The 9,198-nt window shown below is 38.7% G+C and overlaps 1 protein-coding gene and 1 long non-coding RNA gene across 2 annotated transcripts in view; both read right to left on the bottom strand.

The window, feature by feature from the left end:
- LOC127509013 (uncharacterized) overlaps positions 1–763 on the bottom strand; it is a 199,719-nt gene extending 198,956 nt beyond the window's left edge. Inside the window, exon 1 of the long non-coding RNA XR_007929096.1 lies at positions 150–763. This is a non-coding gene — a long non-coding RNA (uncharacterized LOC127509013). The remainder of the gene's footprint in view (positions 1–149) is intronic.
- The window catches only part of LOC127508802 (gastrula zinc finger protein XlCGF57.1-like), a 119,073-nt gene that overhangs the window by 66,685 nt on the left and 43,190 nt on the right, over positions 1–9,198 (bottom strand). The window lies entirely within an intron of this gene.

Below are 9,198 nucleotides of genomic sequence, written 5' to 3'. Positions count from 1 at the left end.
CTTCGCGCCCTGACGAAACTTACCAATTCACAAAATTAACGGAATGCATAGCTGATATAAAAAATTGGATGACCAGTAATTTCCTACAACTAAATTCAGAAAAAACAGAGATTCTAATTTTTGGACCAAAAACTTCTTCACGTAATAACCTAGAATACTGTCTAACACTTGATGGCTGCTCTGTTAAGTCTTCGTCGTCAGTTAGGAACCTGGGTGTGCTCTTTGATACCAATCTTTCATTTGAAGACCATGTTACTAGCATCTGTAAAACCGCATTCTTCCATCTTAAAAATATATCTAAACTACGACATATGCTCTCAATGACAAATGCAGAACAGTTAGTTCATGCGTTCATGACCTCAAGGCTAGATTACTGTAACGCTCTACTGGGTGGTTGTTCTGCTCGCTTGATAAATAAACTACAGCTCGTACAAAATGCAGCAGCTAGAGTTCTTACTAGAACTAGGAAGTATGACCATATTAGCCCAGTTCTGTCAACACTGCATTGGCTTCCTGTTAAACATCGTATAGATTTTAAAATCTTGCTAATTACTTATAAAGCACTAAATGGTTTAGCTCCCCAGTATAAACTCTTAACACAGAATTAATGAATGAAGGAAAACATGAAACACATACAATAACACTATACTGTCTGTGGTTCGGCTGGCAGGAGACATGATGGTCACAGATCCGTCAGAGATGCAGCTTGACGAAATGTGAACTGTGCACCGAAAATCTTTTTGCTAACTACCAAATCAGTCATGATGAGAAACCACTATATCATATAACATTTGTGTATGAATAAACATTTACAATTTCCTCAGCGTCCGAACTGTCATTGCGACCCTTTGTTTTCCCTTTGTTTAAATTGACCGCACCCTCTCACGTCACTTCCGATTTTGCATTTTTTAGAATTTTTTTACAAAGTCGACTCCAGAAGTCTCAGTAGCGTATTTATAAGTATATTTTAAAGAAAATCTAGTTACATTATTTTTCTGGGGGCTCTAATCTGCAATATGCCCTTTCATATGGATACGTTCGCACACAGTACAGTTATTTACAGAAGTGACAACCGCATTCTATTACAGAACTCGCACCCGAAAAATTTTCAGGACTTACGACTGCATTCTCGGAAAACCTGCGCTGTGTGAACTCAACTGCACTGGGTGCGTTTCCCAAAAGCATCGTTAGCCAACTAACATCGCAAATTCCGTCATTACTAACATGGTTCAACTATTTGGTTTCCCGAAACAATAGCTCAAACGAACATTGGCAAACTGCATCACAAACTTGTGTGGTTGGAACGACAGCTCTCGAGCTGTGCTTAGAAGCATAGTTTCTTGTTTTTATGATGTGGACTTAATAAATCGTTATCTTGAGCAAAATAAGCAAGCTGACATTAAGTACAATGTATATCTTTTTTTTTTTATATATACAATGGGAATGTGCATCTCCATAACTAAGGCCAATTCCATATGCATCTTGATGCATAGCCAACGATACGATACATTAAAGCAGCATATGAAGCAGCTACCGATGCGATGCAATTCAGCCCATTACGATGCGGTGCGATCGGATTTCGATTAGATTCAACACAATGCGATACGATGCAATTGAAAAAACTTATGATGCTATGCAATTCAACTATGAAATACTTTTTATTTTTTCTCAAATTCCATTTTATTTTATTTTATACCAAATTCTTTTGTTTAATCAAAAACATTCTAATTACTTGAATGAATAAAAATCAACTTTATTAATGTGTTTACAATAAAAGGGCCCTATGATATTTCTTTTTCTTTCCAGAATTTCTGTGCTGTGCATTTTAATTTTCCTGGTAATCAAATGAAGGCATAAAACCTTGAATCAAATGAAATTTAAATAAACCCTTATATTTTTTGGCAAACAAAGTGCTGCACAACTAAATTCCCTGTGATTTAGCTAATGGGCCATTAAGGCTGTGAATTCATGTTTTCGATTCAGTTCAAGAACAATTTTTGCAAATTCAAAACAATTCGATTCACAATTAAATTGTATGCAATTCGAATAACCATTGGATTCTGAATTCTTTAGCTCACATTCTCAAATTTTTATTAAAGGGGTCCTATAATGCCCCTTTTAATAAGATATAAAATAAGTCTCTGATGTCCCCAGAGTGTGTATGTGAAGTTTAAGCTCAAAATACCCCAAAGGATCATTTTTTATAGAATGTTAAAATTGTAACTTTTTCAGGGGGAGCAAAAATACACCGTTTTTGTGTGTGATTTAAATTTTAATTGAAAATCTGTGTGGTTGTATTTGTCAAAGAGTTAATTCAAGAGGACAATTCATTTGAGTGTATGAAGTGGAGTAATTTGTTCTTCCCTATGTCCTATTATGTAAATAACCTACAACATAAACTAATATTAAAGATTACTGACTTACCATTAGGCTCTGGTGACACAACTGATTGAGTCGCCCCTTTCTGTTCTTCGATAGAGGATTCTGGATATACGGAGAAAGCCTAGTAAATAATAAAAAGTAACAACGAAACATTACAAGCAATAAACAAAGAGTGCTTTCAGAACATTTTCCATTCAAGAGCTGTGAGTGATTTTTCACTTTCTCAGCTTTATGTTTGTTTGTTTATTACTGATGACATAGCGGGAGATCTAATAAGCTGCATCCAGACTAACGCACAGATCTCTTTTGAAATATAAGAAGTTTCTGTCCTGTCTGTTTAATACTTTAAGACATAACTGACTGTGTCTATATTAATTTTGTGTCATAAAAGCATTTTAAGAAGCAAGTACATTTAAGCACTGACAATCAAAAAATCATTTATAACATTAATGCTTTGATCTCTCCAAAACTTTTTGGAAACATACTTTTTTTCTTTAAATGAACATGCCACGGCAGTCCAGTTCCACCATAATCATATGTAACCTCCTCCCCTTTATTTATGTCCATTATAGGGTACAAACATAAATGAGGGAGGCCACTGACTTTGATTTTCTTCATTTTTAGGTTTTGCATCATCATGGGAAGCCTGCCAAGGGACCCATCATCATCTGAAGCATTGATACTGAAAAGGAGTAAATAATAAAATATTTTCATAAATAAGCTATTTCTCAGGCATGGCTCCATCTTTCTGGAAAATGCTCACTGTTAATATAAAGTGTTATATGTATGTATCCAAAATGAAGGCTCCTTTCGGTATAGCTCTTCTGGTAAATACTGCCAAAAACAAATAGCTATTATTAAACATCACAACTAGGTATTCAGATTCCTTGGGGATGAAAGAGAGTGCAAATCAGTTGGCAGAATTACCTTAGTTGACTGTTTTTAGTTATTTTTATGTACAACATTGTTATCAGGTAGGTGTTTCTGTTAGTTCATGTCAATGTTTCACAACACACACATATTTTGTGCAGCTTTGGTTGTGTGGATTTTCAAGCGAGGGACAAAAATTTCATTTTCTCATCAAAATCAAATTTCATTAAAACATCCTCATTTGTGTTTCATAGATAAACTGATATCTTACAGGTTTGAAATGATATGACAGAATTTTCATTTTTGAGTGAACTATCCCTTTGAACTCCAGTTAATACCAAGTGTAAGCAGGGTACAGAATGCAAATAACATTCCTTAAATTAGTTGATGTTAATTGATAAATATTAATGAAATATAGGACTGTCACGATTCCTTGATTAAATTCGAGTACCCAATATTTAAAAATCCTAGATTGCAATTTCCCTGTGTGGAGTAACTGGCAAAATACCCGAAGTGGAGCATTCCACAGACAAGAATCCATGAACCACATTATTAGACTGTTTTCTATGGCTGCACAATGTATTAAAACCATTTAAAAATCACAATATAGCATAGTGCTATTGTGAATTCACAATGACTGCATTTAGATTAACCTTAAACAAATATATGCACTTGCTGGTTTAATAGCACATTCGGACTTCCGCGTTTAAGAATGTTCTAATAATGTGCAATAAAGTTAATGTTTGCAAATTCTGAACAGCGACATGATATTTACAACCAACAACTGTAACCCTACAACATTTTTCACAATTGATCAAAATGGTTAAGTATTATTTTAATCGCATACTTAATAGTATGCACATTGGGACTCAGGGCAAGTTTCTGGAGGGACATAACTTATAGGCTATTAAACCAGCAGTGCATATATTTGTTTAATGGTTTTAATACATTGTGCTGAATAATTCCAAATTAACTCTGTTGTATTTTCTTGTCAAAATACCAAAGAATATTGTTAACATGTAGCGCGTCAAATGCGCGCGTGTGTGTGTGCAATGAAACAGACAACACCACCATACAACAATGTATTTATTTAAATACAACATTAGAAACAATGATCAGTTTTACACACCTGATTGCAACCTGCCTTCCTGAAATGTCTCTTTTAGAACAAAGATGAATAGAAAGACTGGACCTGTCTCCTTATCAACCTTAAGATGAAGGACACGTGTAGACGTTCAAAAGAGGCTTCATCAAATTAGGACAGACATGACTGATATGGACATGACAGGAATAGGGGCAGATGACAGAGTTCTTTCTGAGAACACTGTCCCACCCTCTTCAGCTGCACATGCAATGCCAGAGGTGCAAGTTGTTACTGAAGAGGACATGGAATTGGGGGCAGATTTTGATGATGTGTATTGTGATTTGTGTGATGGGGATGGGACATCAGGTTCGGATTCTGAAAATGATGATGACCTAACATCACTTTCCGATAACATTGCCAACTGGGCAGTGAGTTTTGGCATTTCCATCGTTGCCCTGACTGCACTGTTGAGTATACTCCATGTAACCCATCCCAATCTGCCAAAGGATGGTAGGACACTTCTCAAGACAAAAACGCATTATGCTATTCAGGAGAAGGCTGGGGGGGACTACCATCACTTTGGCATCCTTTCCTCCTTGAAGGCCACTATAAGCAAATATGCCAAAACACTGGCAGAGGGCATGACATTGGGGCTGCAGATTAATATAGATGGTCTACCTTTATTTAAAAGTTCCACTGTACAGCTGTGGCCCATCCTTGGCTTACTGGTTACCATCCCCATGAAGGAACCTGTGGTCATTGGGGCGTACTGTGTACCAAAAAAACCTAGTTCGGCCACAGAGTTCCTATCTGATTTTGTCAATGAACTACAGGAGCTAGAGGCTGGGTTTTGCTTTGGAGATAAGAACCTTAAAATTGAGCTTCACACAGTAGTCTGTGATGCCCCTGCACGGGCCTTTGTGAAAAAAACAAAGGCCCATAATGCTTACCATGGGTGCGATAAGTGCCTACACCCAGGGCAATACCTGAGCCAGCGTATGACGTTCCCTGGACCAGAGTGCCCCCAGAGAACTGATGTCTCATTCAACCTGATGGTTGATGAACTACACCACCACGAGGGGCCACATCCATTTAAAAACGTCAAGGTTGGCATGGTATCGCAGTTTCCCTCGGATTATATGCATCTAGTGTGTTTGGGCGTTGTAAGGAAACTGCTCCAGACCTGGCTCCGGGGTCCGTTAACCGTAAGACTGCCGGCATTAATAGTAGACAGGATGTCAGGCAAACTCCAGTCAATAAGGCCCTACGTGCCAATTGAGTTTGCCCGGAGACCACGGTCGCTTAGGGAGTTGGACCATTGGAAGGCGACTGAATTCCGGCAGTTCTTACTGTACACTGGCCCTGTGGTGCTGGCGGGATTCCTGGACCGGAACATGTACTACAATTTCATGCTCCTGTCAACTGCTATATCCATGTTGGTAAGCCCTGAACATCGCAACCTTGCTGACTATGCTGGACAGATGCTAAAATCTTTTGTAAACCATTTTGGTGAGCTGTATGGGACAGACCAGATTGTGTACAATGTCCACTGTCTGGTCCACCTGGCAGACGAGGTGAAGAGGCATGGCTGTCTGGACTCTTTTTCAGCATTCCCATATGAGAACCACCACGGGAAAATAAAAAAACTCATTAGAAAACCTGAGTTCCCTCTAGCTCAGCTCATTCGGCGCCTTTCGGAAGTTACAGCTACCAAACTGGTTGCTGATGCAGACATTACACTGAAAAGGGAGCATTTTGTGGGCCCAATTGTTGTTGGCATGGGAGTTAATGCGCAATATGGGGAAATGCGATGTGAAAGGTGGACCGTCAAATTAACAACGGGGGACAACATGTTTCTGGTGGGGGATAAAGTCTGCCTTATCAAAAACATTATCCAAAATGATAATGGTGTGTACGCTATTTACACTGAATTTTCCCGACAGGCTCCATTCTATACCTACCCCTTCAACTCCGACAGAATGAACATATTTGTTGTAAATGATGCATCTGACGAGCTGAAGTCGGTTGAGGTGTCAGCGCTGCGACAGAAATGTGTAGCCTTGCCGTACAGGGATGGTTTCGTGGCCATACCCCTCCTCCACTAAATGGAAAAAAAAACCAAATCAGTTCAATCAATCAATCAATCAATCAGTTTAAACAATCAGTTCAAGTTAAAAACTCTGACTTCTATTACTCTGGATAAAAATTTGCTGTAAGTATTTCACAAAAGTTGGTATTTTTCCATACACTACACCCATAATTTCATGTTTTCAAAATATGATATGACATATTATCCCTCAAAATTCCAGGGGAAATGATATTTTATGCTGAATTTAACATGCATTGATACATATCCCACCTTTCTTAATACCATGGACTGTACATAGTCCACTATATTATTAGCATTATGCAATGATTTTTGTGAGATTATGAAGCAACACCCCAACACATTCTGCCAAAAAATTGCAATAGTACCCTACTTTACAGTTGAGCTGAAGTTCTATCTGACTATTATGACTGTACTTTTTCCTTCCTTATACTTCTTCCCATCTTGGGGCACCATTCAGGTTAACTTTCAGCCCATCTTACTTGCTTATTTGTATACACTGTACACTTGTGCATGATTTAGTCCATGTTATACTTTTTTTGATGAGGAATAAATACCCCTTTTCTTTCTTTCTACATTAAGGATGCCTTTTCATCTAATTGAATTTCAAGCAAGCGAGGACATTGCTGTTGTGCCAATTGACTGGTATGATGATGGGATGGTGTACTGGCCCAACTTTAAGAGCACTGAACGTGTGAAAAGGGCAGCTGCTAACGAGGAGAAGCATGAGCCAAACTGGCCAAGATATGACGTAAAGGTCGTCAGAACTTGTGGTATGCCAATTCATTAAATTCTTGTTTAAAAATAATTTCATGGTTGGTTGTCCTTCTGTTTGGAATAACCTATTCATTCTATGTTCTGAAAATGCACATGAAATTGTGCAATGAAACTCATGTTATTTTTTTCAGACAACTACAAAGATGCCGTTAGGCTTATGAATCAATATCAGACCGGCTGCAACACCTCTGAGCTACAGTCTGATGCAGAGCAGGAGGGTGAGCTGCCAGAGAAAAGAGTCAGGAAGCCAGTGTAAGTGTGTTCTATCTTGTTTTTGTTATGTTTCTACAGTAATATGAAGGTTATTTCCTGTAGCATTCAAAAATAGACCAGAGATGCTTGCACTATATGTATATTTGGCAATTTTGGGATTGCAGTAACCATAAAGATATGGTTACTTAACAGCCATCGTTTCGGGGACTCTGATGAGAGTGAAGAAGTGCCAGAAAATGGTGACTTTGCATCTCTGAGGTCGCCACGACCTTTCAACTTGCCTGGTGTATCAGTTGAAGCCTCAAACTCAAGCCAATTGCACTGGCAGAGTAAGAAATAATCTCTTAACATCAAAATAACAAATCATAATATTATTTTAGAGATATGGTTAACATTCTTAGTACTAAAGATATTCCCCTCTCCTTGTATCCATTCCTCCAGCTCCACCATCTCGCCGAGTGCCAGGCAGGAGAGTAACTAGAAAGGCCCCATGTTTATTATCGGTCATGGTTAACAGACGACTACCATTTAATAAACAAAATTCACCCTCTTGCACACCCCCCACCTCACTATGGGCCAGGAACTGCAGGCCCTCCACAACTCCCTCCACCCCCCGCACCAGCCCTCAACATGCGGCAAACAGGAGCCCTGTTCAGGCCTGACCTACAGACCAACATGGTGAGGAGGAAGAATGACCGATACCATTCCCTGCTCTGGTGAGCAATAACTGACAAATACTGGAGGGTCATTCTGTGCCACAACAAAACTTTGTCAATAACTTTTGTCATGAACTAATGTCAATAACTAATGTCAGTATTATGAGTAATGAGGATAAACACTGTAACGTGATATATTTTATACACTATATTTTAGCGGTATTTTATTGTGTGTCAACAGCGGCTGAGGTCCACATCCCTGCGCCTGCTGGAAACCATTAAACAGCAACAAGACCAGCTTGTGGCAAAGGTGAACTACCTCAGCAGCAGGCTGAACAGCACCCCGGGGCCAGATGTTGAGATGCCCGACAATATCCATTTTCCCCCTGGAACAATTGGAGGCAGTGGAGGCATTTGAAATGTTTTTAAAGGAACCGTCAAATGGCCCAGCTCGACAGAGAGTGGTGAGTTTTCTTACTTAATATGAATGGTGCCATTAGGTTTATTGATTGTCCATGATTATTGCAAATATTCTATTGAAGCAGCCCTGAACAGGCCTGTCCTGAAATGCCTTTTCCCAGTGGTAAGATTCTGTCAGTGAGCAACAATCTCCCTGGTTTGACATTGTGTGTAAAGGTGGCACAGGTCCATGAGGGTGTGAGCCAAGTACATGTTTAGAAAAAAAAATAATCCAAGAGAACAGGATTTTTTTTTTTTTTTTTTTTTTAACAGAAAAAGTAGAAACAGAAGTTTTCTATCTTTTTCTACATATCTGGATGCTTTCAACAGGAACAAAAACATTTTAAATGCACCTTTAAATTAGGGATGTGTCACGATTTTCGAATATTCGATTAGTTGATTTAATTATAGAATATCGAATAGGTTGTGCGATTATCGTCTTAAAAAAATTCCCCACTTGTAATCAGCGGGTGGCGCACGCTGCCAATAACGCACCTAAAAGCTGTCAATCAGCTCAGACATTGCCTCACACGCACACTAGACTTGTGTGGCATATAACAGACACATTAAAATTAATTTTAACATAAGTGCCATCATTCAGTCTGTTCGCAATATGTTATTACGTGTTTAGGCAGCCTAAAATCATTATG

The sequence above is a fragment of the Ctenopharyngodon idella genome, chromosome 3, assembly GCF_019924925.1.
Source record: "Ctenopharyngodon idella isolate HZGC_01 chromosome 3, HZGC01, whole genome shotgun sequence".
NCBI lineage: Eukaryota > Metazoa > Chordata > Actinopteri > Cypriniformes > Xenocyprididae > Ctenopharyngodon > Ctenopharyngodon idella.
The sequence above is the reverse complement of the archived record's forward strand: the minus strand, read 5'-3'. Positions and strand labels throughout refer to the sequence as shown.